The 9,822-nt window shown below is 41.3% G+C and overlaps 1 long non-coding RNA gene across 1 annotated transcript; it reads right to left on the minus strand.

The window, feature by feature from the left end:
- Positions 1-634: 634 nt before the first annotated feature.
- On the minus strand, positions 635-2,028 carry LOC135558204 (uncharacterized). The gene is made up of 3 exons (XR_010458327.1): positions 1,882-2,028; positions 1,595-1,661; positions 635-957 (listed from the first exon to the last, which is right to left on the minus strand). It is a non-coding gene; the product is annotated as an uncharacterized LOC135558204 (long non-coding RNA).
- Positions 2,029-9,822: the final 7,794 nt, after the last annotated feature.

Genomic DNA, 9,822 nt, shown 5'->3' on the forward strand with positions numbered 1-9,822 from the left:
TGGTTTGATGCCTCATGAGGGCGCCAGAGATCTAGAAAACCAGAAGAAAAAACCTAACCCAACAATTTTCCTCCCACTCCTGCTGGCTTTCCGCAGATTCTGCCATTACTCTCCTGAAGTTGATGGTAACAGGCTACACGTGGAGTCGTCAACCTTTCTCATGTGGAATGCCAATTTAACTTACCATTTCTACCGATCTGTGTGCCAGTTATGGTTTTCATATGCAAATGTTTGTGAAACAATTTAATTTAATTTATAATAACGTCTTCAGATCTCAAAATTGGTGTCATGTGGTTAATCAAATTTCTATGCAAATCTAAATGAAAATTAAACAAACCTAAAAAGTAACTTCTATTGCCATTGTCAACTATGTAAATAGCCTTCATAAAGCCAACAAATAAAAACATTGCATAAGTAAATATTATATAAATCACATTGGCTGCACATGGCCTGTCTGCAATGAACTTGAAACACTATCAACTTGGGTCAGACCCGAAGCTTGCGCTAGTGTAGCAACTCTCATATGGCTCATTGACAAAGGACACAGTGCTCTTCTCTTTCAAGGTTTATTCAGCAAGTACATACTGTACACAACACTGTGTAAACTTCAGAACTGCAAACCCACCAAGCAATCTCCATCAAAGTTGAATAATCTTTTGGCTGGATCTGTAATCATTTTAGAAAAGTTCAAATGCATGTTCATAATATACAGTACCAGTCAAAAGTTTGGACACACATTCTCATTCAATGGTTTTTCTTTATTTTTACTATTTTCTACATTGTAGAATAATGAATGCATCAAAACTATGAAATAACACACATGGAATCATGTAGTAACCAAAAAGTGTTAAAGCAAAATATATTTTATATTTGAGATTCTTCAAAGTAGCCACTCTTTGCCCTGATGACAGCTTTGCACTCTTGGCATTCTCTCAACCAGCTTCATGAGGTAGTCACCTGAAATGCATTTCAATTAACAGGTGTGCCAGCTTAAAAGTTAATTTGTGGAATGTATTTCCTTCTTAATGCGTTTGAGCCAATCAGTTGTGTTTTGACAAGGTAGGGGTGGTATACAGAAGATACTGCTATTTGGTAAAAGACCAAGTCCATATTATGAAACTGGCTCTCAGGAATGGAAGACCCATAGTTACCTCTGCTGCAGAGGATAAGTTCAATAGTGACCAGCCTCAGAAATTGCAGCCCAAATAAAGGCTTTGCAGAGTTCAAGTAACAGACACATCACAACATCAACTGTTCAGAGGAGACTGTGAATGAGGCCTTCATGGTCGAATTGCTGCAAAGAAACCACTACTAAAGGACAACAATAACAAGGAGACTTGCTTGGGCCAAGAAACACAAGCAATGGACATTAGACCAGTGGAAATCTGTACTTCAAAACATACTTGCAGATGAGAGATTGCATGATTAAACCTTGTCTTTTTAATTCTAACCCAATGTCAGTCATCATGGTCATCAGGGGGTGAAATACAAAACTGACCTTGGATCATTAACTCTGGGACTACTACATCTCCATTTCAATGTAAAGCATCTCTTTAATAATACTTCCTGTTTAACCGACCAAGTGACCTCTCACCTCTGATCATGCTGTGCACTCCGTTTCAGGCAGTTCAGAAGAGGATCACTGACACAGCTGATATAACCTAGAGGATTTAGGGAGAAGGGGGAGAGGGAAGAAGTGAGGAGGGAGACTGTGATTGAGAAAATATGGAAGTTATAAAGAGACAGTGTTTAACAGGAATCTGTGTGTGGCCTCACGTAGTGTCCACACTGAGTGGCTGCAGAGTACTTTATACTGAAAAACATTCAGACACACGAGCACAAACAAATTAGCGTAGTTATATAAATAATGGAGTGTCTTACTATTCTCTATGGTCGGTCCTCTTGCCTATTCTTTGAAGGTGGAAGGAGCCACAGTTGTAAACCTGAGCCTGCTTACTGCACAACACAATCAGATTGATACACAAGAGTGTCGGTGTGAGTTGTAGGGTGTTTAATTGTTCATGACATTTTCCGATATGACTCTTAAAAGAGCCTGTTTTGTTTATGTGCTGACATCACTCTTACCTGAACAGCACCCTCACCTGAGAAGTAAAAATTAAAGGGAGAGAAACTGGGAATTGAATAACTGCAGTTGACATACAGTGCCTTGCGAAAGTATTCAGCCCCTTGAACTTTGCGACCTTTTGCCACATTTCAGGCTTCAAACATAAAGGTATAAAACTGTATTTTTTGTGAAGAATCAACAACAAGTGGGACACAATCATGAAGTGGAACGACATTTATTGGATATTTCAAACTTTTTTTAACAAATCAAAAACTGAAAAATTGGGCGTGCAAAATTATTCAGCCCCTTTACTTTCAGTGCAGCAAACTCTCTCAAGAAGTTCAGTGAGGATCTCTGAATGATACAATGTTGACCTAAATGACTAATGATGATAAATACAATCCACCTGTGTGTAATCAAGTCTCCCTATAAATGCACCTGCACTGTGATAGTCTCAGAGGTCCGTTAAAAGCGCAGAGAGCATCATGAAGAACAAGGAACACACCAGGCAGGTCCGAGATACTGTTGTGAAGAAGTTTAAAGCCGGATTTGGATACAAAAAGATTTCCCAAGCTTTAAACATCCCAAGGAGCACTGTGCAAGCGATAATATTGAAATGGAAGGAGTATCAGACCAGTGCAAATCTACCAAGACCTGGCCGTCCCTCTAAACTTTCAGCTCATACAAGGAGAAGACTGATCAGAGATGCAGCCAAGAGGCCCATGATCACTCTGGATGAACTGCAGAGATCTACAGCTGAGGTGGGAGACTCTGTCCATAGGACAACAATCAGTCGTATATTGCACAAATCTGGCCTTTATGGAAGAGTGGCAAGAAGAAAGCCATTTCTTAAAGATATCCATAAAAAGTGTTGTTTAAAGTTTGCCACAAGCCACCTGGGAGACACACCAAACATGTGGAAGAAGGTGCTCTGGTCAGATGAAACCAAAATTGAACTTTTTGGCAACAATGCAAAACGTTATGTTTGGCGTAAAAGCAACACAGCTCATCACTCTGAACACACCATCCCCACTGTCAAACATGGTGGTGGCAGCATCATGGTTTGGGCCTGCTTTTCTTCAGCAGGGACAGGGAAGATGGTTCAAATTGATGGGAAGATGGATGGAGCCAAATACAGGATCATTCTGGAAGAAAACCTGATGGAGTCTGCAAAAGACCTGAAACTGGGACAGAGATTTGTCTTCCAACAAGACAATGATCCAAAACATAAAGCAAAATCTACAATGGAATGGTTCAAAAATAAACATATCCAGGTGTTGGCCAAGTCCAGACCTGAATCCAATCGAGAATCTGTGGAAAGAACTGAAAACTGCTGTTCACAAATGCTCTCCATCCAACCTCACTGAGCTCGAGCTGTTTTACAAGGAGGAATGGGAAAAAATGTCAGTCTCTCGATGTGCAAAACTGATAGAGACATACCCCAAGCGACTTACAGCTGTAATTGCAGCAAAAGGTGGCGCTACAAAGTATTAACTTAAGGGGGCTGAATAATTTTGCACGCCCAATTTTTCAGTTTTTGATTTGTTAAAAAAGTTTGAAATATCCAATAAATGTCGTTCCACTTCATGATTGTGTCCCACTTGTTGTTGATTCTTCACAAAAAATACAGTTTTATATCTTTATGTTTGAAGCCTGAAATGTGGCAAAAGGTCGCAAAGTTCAAGGGCCGAATACTTTCGCAAGGCACTGTAGCTAAGTAAATGGAAGAATGTTGCAATATGGGTGGCTTTGAAGAGCCTTTGATTGTGTATAGTGTAAGGCACAAGGTGTTACCAGGGAACAGCACCCTCGTCAAAGAAGTAGGAGGTGAAGATCTCCTGCACCGGGATTGCCTCCCATGCTGCAGTGTTTGCCCCATCCATGCAACATCATGCAGAGCAGCAGACCTCTCCTCTGGCATACGGCAGAGAGCTGCAGGTCCCCTCCTGGTCCTTGTCAGCTGGGGATATGAACTTGCAACCTTTTGGTTTCTAGTCCAACGCTCTAACCACTAGGCTCCTCTGAAAGGGATCTGTAGGAACATGGAAGACAATGTCATTATTAGACTTTTGCATCACCAGGTCATTGTGGATTATTGAAGTATAATATATCTTATAACAAATCATGAGAACATTGGATAGATAGATGCATGTGACAACAGCAGGATCACGTCAAGGATGTCATCACAAATGAATACATAAATGCCAGTTGAAGCTTGATGAGTTGATCATTTGAATCAGCTGTGGAGTGCTAAGACAAAACTAAAATGTGCACCCCTTTAAGGCCCCAGGACTAAGAACCCACTGCACTTCATTGCGACCTTTTCATCTGCATACAGGCTTTCACAGCTCTTTGTATCTGAGGATAGAAAACATTACAAGAAACAGGCTTCATTATACTCATATTAGACAGCACTAAATATTATGTTACTATTATCTATGTCCTCACTTCTTTCTAGGGACTGGAACTACACAAAAGTACCTGCCCTATCCAGAATAGCCTGCACTCTCCCTTCTTTGACAGCTGGAGCTGCTATCCTTTCATTCTCTTCCATGGCTGTTCCATGGCTGAAGCAGTGGCTTCTTCCATGTGTAACTCTGTGTTGGTGTCTGTGTCACACTGCTTTGATTTATCTTGGCCAGGTTGCAATTGGGTACAAATCTGTCGTTCTGCCCCTGAACAGGCAGTTAACCCACTGCTCCTGGGCCGTCATTGAAAATAAGAATTTTTCTTAACTGACTTGTCTAGTTAAATAAAGGCTAAAAATAAATTATATTAAAAAATAAATTGTTCTCAACTAGCCTACCTGGTTAAATAAAGGTGAAATAAAAAAAATAAAAAATAAAAAAGGTCCTTTGCTGTTGTTCTAGGATTGAGTTGCACTTTTCGCACCAAAGTACATTAATCTCTAGGAGACAGAACGCATCTCCTTCCTGAGCGTTATGGCGGCTGCGTGGTCCCATGGTGTTTATACTTGCATACTATTGTTTGTACCGATGAATGTGGTACTTTCAGGTGTTTGGAAATTGCTCCCAGGGATGAACCAGACTTGTGGATGAACCAGACTTGTACAATATTTTTTATGAGGTCTTAGCTGATTTCATTAGATTTTCCCATGATGTCAAGCAAAGATGCACTGAGTTTGAAGGTAGGTTTTGAAATACATCCACAGGTACACCTCCAATTGACTCAAATTATGTCAATTAGTCTATCAGAAGCTTTTAAAGCCATGACATAATTTTCTGGAATTTTCAAAGCTGTTTAAAGGCACAGTCAACTTAGTGTATGTAAACTGCTGACCCACTGGAATTGTGATACAGTGACGTATAAGTGAAATAATCTGTCTGTAAACAATTGTTGGAAAATGACTTGTGTCATGCACAAAGTAGATGTCCTAATTGACTTGCCAAAATTTGCATAGAATGCAGAATTATTTATTCATTGGGATCTAGTGCCATTTGCTCAGTAGCCTATCTGATTTAGGCCTATGTAATGTTTTTGAAGAAGTCAAGTAACTAGTTTTGCCACAAGGAGGGGCCACTGGCTTCAGGGAAAATATTATCGGTAGGCGACTGTTTATACATTCTTCATGACCATTACTTCAGCTGTTTGGACTTAACTAGGCCATAAAAACAGCTGAGCAATAAGCAGGAGGGCAGTATTAGCTCTATTACCAGGGGCCAGACAGACATACAGGCATCTTGCCCCAAATGTGATTCTTATGATGTCACACAGTAAGGAGTCACATTAGGGGCAAGCAGACACATAGACCACTGCCAAGTGACAAAGCTGTCTGCCCAACTGAATCAAGATCAAACATCTGTTTATACCATTGATGTTCTCCGTGTTTCATGGTTTGGGGAATAACATTTTGTAAAAAATATATGAAAATGTGTTGTTTTATCTATCGTCATCTACAAATGCATGCCATGCTCTGGATGTTGAGGGAGCAAACATAATATATCTGTTTAAGTATAGGGACTGTGGAAAGCTCTTGCTGACAACTGATGTGCCTTGAAGGACAGCTAATAGACGTCTAATAGACTAAATACTTTCTAAACGGCAGCTTGGCTTGGCTTGAAAACTTGGCTTGAAGAGAAGAGTAACGCTCTTTTCATGACTCAAGGCTCTCTTTTATTTGTTGTCTTTGGATATGTTTTCTGTGCTTGGATTTGCTCTTGTGTGCTGTTAAAATAAATTTAATTGAGCCTTGGCAAAGGCTCCTGTGTTTCACGTCTCACTGAAATATCATACCACGTTTTAAAGTTATTTGAGTGAGAGGCAAACTCCTCCAGGCAGCTGCCTTTAAATTAAACTTCCCAGCTCTCACTGGATGACTATGAATCTAAAATCTGTATGTCTTAGTGGAGGAGTTGCTCAGTCCAGACTCCATACAGAAATGAGCTCTGTTAGCTAATTGGTTATATTTTTATGCAGGGATATTTTCTGTCAATCGGTATTGTTTTGCATCCCAGCTCAATATCATTAGCTGTTTGTGGGTGTGCTGCCTGTGACAAGTTTGAGAACCACTGGGCCGGGATGGATAAATGGATCTCTATGGAGATTCCCAACTGTCCCCCGGGAACCTGTAGTTTGAAGGTTCCACAATTATTTCCCAAATATCTTCTAGCTTAGCACTGTCATGGTGGTCAAAGACTCTGATGGTGCTGATGGTTTCAGAAGACCACCAGTCGTCTCCAGTGCCTCGCTGTCGCCAGTCCCTGAGTGTGGTCTCCTCACAGGGCCAAGGATCTCACCTTTTCCCTTCAGGCTCATGACAGCAGTGGCTCTCTGGCAGAGGGTGGCAGGTGTGTGGCTAACTGGCTGTGTCAAGTTTGAGGGTTTATGGTGCAGACAGAGTGACGGGAAGACTCAGGGTGGATGTGTTTTACAAACGGTGGACGTGAGCACACACACACACACACACTCTCTCTCACACACACACACACACACACACACACACACACACACACACACACACACACACACACACACAGAGGCCCCAGCGCCATCCAATGCAAATATTAGAGAGCCTGTAAAAAAATGCACAGTACCTCAGGCCTCCAGTGGAAATCTCTTTCTCTCTTCCCCACTGAACCATACCACTGCACAAGGCACACACAGAGACTCAAGCAACCCATGCAAATCAGTTGAGGTAGAGAAGGTCTCAGAATGTAGATCACGGTAATGCTCAATCTGCTGAAATACATATAGAACTGAACTGTTCTCATATAAAGAGATTAACCTTGGATGACCTCTCTTAGTTGTCCATTCCTTGTTGTCTTAACCTCATGAGGCATTTACAAGACATGTTCTTCAAGAATCAATGGGTATATCATTCATTTTCAAAAATGGATGTAGAATATAAGGGGGGCGGTTAATCTAGTGGTTAAGAGTGTTGGGCCAGTAACCCAAAAGTTGCTGGTTCGAATCCCTGAGCTGACAATTATGTCAATGTGCCCTTGAGCCAGGCACTTACTCCTAATAGTTCCTGTAACTCACTCTGGATAAGAGTGTCTAGTAAATGTAAAACATTGTTGTAATAGTTTGTGAGTAAGCATTTTTGTGGCAGAATTGGGGTGAGCTGTTTTAACTTCTCAAGGGTTATGTTCTGCTCTGTGATATTATGCATTTCATAGACTCCTGTTATCTCTGCACCCTAACACAAGGCCATTGTGTTCTGGAACTGTTGCTTGTATAAAATAACTGTTGTGTAAACAATATGATTGTATTATCACCTCCCACTATATAAGGGACATTGAAGGGGTTAAACCAAGGCCTCATACCTTAAAGGGTTAATAAATTGTTTTATGATAAACTGTAAGGTCTCCTCTTTAGAGACCTCTGTGTGTGTGTGTGTGTGTGTGTGTGTGTGTGTGTGTGTGTGTGTGTGTGTGTGTGTGTGTGTGTGTGTGTGTGTGTGTGTGTGTGTGTGTAAACACCTGTTTTGAGTGTTGAGCCCTTCAGGCACTATCAGAAGGTGGAAACCACCTACGTTCATATTCCTCCGGCCTGGGCCCCGCCGTTGGCTATCTGGGGTTCTGAGAATACGACTGGTTTCCTGAGAACACAAGGCTGCCTCATGTCTGATAAAAACAGCCACCTGTCAGAAGATGCTTAGACTCGTTCACCTTGTTATGACCCCAAACTTGTGATGAAAGGTCAAGTTTCGGTCAAACCCACTTCTGAGCTTTTAATTGCTGACAAGATGGTTGCTGCTGTCAGGGGAGGTTAGATGTATTAAAATGTTGTTGCCAGGGAAACTCACGCAAGTAGGACTGGGAGGCTGTATGAGTTACAGGATGTCTCAGACACTTTGCAGAACCTGGGGAGAGCTATCATATAGTACTCTATACCAACTTCTGCCTACAATTGTATTACTAAAGGAGACGTTTAATACTTAAACAAAGAGTCTGTATTTCCATTCTACTACCAATATACAGTTGAAGTTGGAAGTTTACATACACCTTAGCCAAATACATTTAAACTCTGTTTTTCACAATTCCTGACATTTAATCCTAGTAAAAATTATCTGTCTTAGGTCAGTTAGGATCAAAACTTTATTTTAAGAATGTGAAATGTCAGAATACTAGTAGAGAGAATAATTTATTTCAGCTTTGATTTATTTCATCACATTCCCAATGGGTCAGAAGTTTACATACACTCAATTAATATTTGGTAGCATTGCATTTAAATGGTTTACTTACATTTAGGTTGGAGAATTTAAGTTTATGTAAACTTCTGACTTCAACTGTATATAAGTTTGATAATTATATGGATCTGATCATCTGTTGAAGAAATTGACCAACAACATGTAACCAGTTATTCTTCAAGCTCCTTCCTGACTGAGATCAGAGAGGGATCTACCTTCCAGCTCCTTCCCTGACTGAGATCAGAGAGGGATCTACCTTCCAGCTCCTTCCCCGACTGAGATCAGAGAGGGATCTACCTTCCAGCTGCTTCCCTGACTGAGGCCAGAGAGGATCTACCTTCTAGCTCCTTCCCAGACTGAGATCAGAGAAGGATCTACCTTCCAGCTGCTTCCCTGACTGAGATCAGAGAGGGATCTACCTTCCAGCTCCTTCCCTGACTGAGATCAGAGAGAGATCTACCTTCCAGCTCCTTCCCTGACTGAGATTAGAGAGGGATCTACCTTCTAGCTCCTTCCCTGACTGAGATCAGAGGGATCTACCTTCTACCTCCTTCCCTGACTGAGATCAGAGAGGGATCTACCTTCCAGCTCCTTCCCTGACTGAGATCAGAGAGGGATCTACCTTCCAGGTCCTTCCCTGACTGAGATCAGAGAGGGATCTACCTTCCAGCTCCTTCCCTGACTGAGATCAGTGAGGGATCTACCTTCCAGCTGCTTGCAAAGATTCACTATTATACTTTAAATTATTCTCTGCCTTAATCTTTGGATTGAGTATTCCACAACAGCATGTTTAATTGGCTCTGAGTTTTGGACATCTGTAAACTTGTCCATAAAACAGCACAAAGAGCCTGTTTGGTTCATTCTGACTGGTTTATATTCAAGTCTGGTGACTTAAACTTGAATATTACCCTTCATCTTGTGTCCATGTGTGACAAATATACAGCAAAGGTCATTATAATCATATGTTTTGTTGAAGTTTATAGATGTCTCTTTCCCATTGACTTTAACGTGTGATACAGTATGTCTTTTGTAGTGTGCCGTGTGCTGCAGACCCATCAGTCAGAGGAACCCGCTGGTCTCTCCTTTGGGGTCAGTTTCCCTCCAG

Source organism: Oncorhynchus masou, chromosome 17 (assembly GCF_036934945.1).
Source record: "Oncorhynchus masou masou isolate Uvic2021 chromosome 17, UVic_Omas_1.1, whole genome shotgun sequence".
Taxonomy (NCBI): Eukaryota; Metazoa; Chordata; class Actinopteri; order Salmoniformes; family Salmonidae; genus Oncorhynchus; species Oncorhynchus masou.